Genomic DNA, 1,442 nt, shown 5'->3' with positions numbered 1-1,442 from the left:
GGTGGTGCTAGACAGATTGCGTTAGAGACTCCAAAATTGCTGTGGTTAATGAGCAGACTCTCCTATATCAGTGTGCCAAATTTCACAACTTTTAACCACACGGTTCTATGGGCTGCCATAGACTTCCAGAGTGGAAGAATAATAATAGAAAAACTAACGATTACAATTATCTTTGGTGCTTGGCCCCTAATAATAATGGCTTTGTGGTTAGCACGTTTGCTTCACACCTCCGGACTTAGTGGTTCGAATCCTGCCTCCACCTTGTGTCTGCAGAGTTTGCATGTTCATACTGTGCTTCGGGGGTTTCCCCTGGGTCCTCTGGTTTCCTCCCCCAGTCCAAAGACATGCGTTGTCAGTTGATTGGCATTTCAAAATTGTCTGTAGTGTGTGATTGGTTGTCTACTGCCTTATGTCCTGAGTTCCCTGGGATAGGCTCCAGGCTCCCCACGACCCTGTTTAGGATAAGCGGGATGGAAAATGGGTGGATAATAATAATAATAATAGTAATAATAATAATAATTTGATAGGTAAAAAATCAAATGTGTTTGTTTTCTAGAGCCACATGACAATCTGTGTCAATTCTGTGTAGTATCAGGCAACACACGAATGCACAGCATAAAATACCTGCAATAAAAACAATTATTGCCCAGCCCATAGTCAAGAACTGAAAAAAGGGTCCACATGCTCACACAGAAACATATTTGACCTCATGCACACACACCAGATATGCTTGCAGCCCCCCTACCGTGAGGTTCTAAAGAGCTCTTTGTTGAGCTGCAGAGGTTCATTTAGAGGAAATAAGAGCAGGATTGCAGGCTAAAAGTGTACATCATGAGTCGAGACCCCTCCACACACTATGCATTCCGATGCTCTTCAGCATTTAGGTGAATGGAGCATGGCTTTAGTCGAGGTGACTTCCTCTCCTCTCTCCATTCGATCACTTTGCTGTGTAAGACTGGGCGTGTGATAGAATGGGAGAAAAAAAGACAGGTTTGGCGACTAATGGAGTGAATGCAGGCAGGCAGCCAGGAGTGCAAAAGACACAGTGAGAGAATGAGCAGAAAGATGTCAGATGACCATATACACCCTCCCTCACTTGTTTGCCACAGATGGTAACGAGCCACTCAGACAGTGCGTACTGCTCCCCCAACTCATTGCCTGCCACCAGACAAAACACCCCATAAGAGCACTCATCTGGATTCATCAGGGGGCATAGGGTGGCACAGGGTGGCAGAGGGGGGCACAGGCCAGGAAAACAGTGTGTACATCTTTAAAAGAAAAAAAAGAGAGAGAGACACATCACATGGTTGTTATTCTCTGAAATCTGCTGCTCAGGTCACTTTGACAGCCCTCTCGTTCACCCTCCCTTTCTTTTTCCCTCCCTTGCTCGCTCTCACACACTCTCTCACCCTACACGCACATAATCTCTCTCTCCTTCTCCC

Source organism: Ictalurus punctatus, chromosome 10, assembly GCF_001660625.3.
Source record: "Ictalurus punctatus breed USDA103 chromosome 10, Coco_2.0, whole genome shotgun sequence".
Taxonomy (NCBI): Eukaryota; Metazoa; Chordata; class Actinopteri; order Siluriformes; family Ictaluridae; genus Ictalurus; species Ictalurus punctatus.
Note: the sequence above shows the minus strand (reverse complement) of the source record.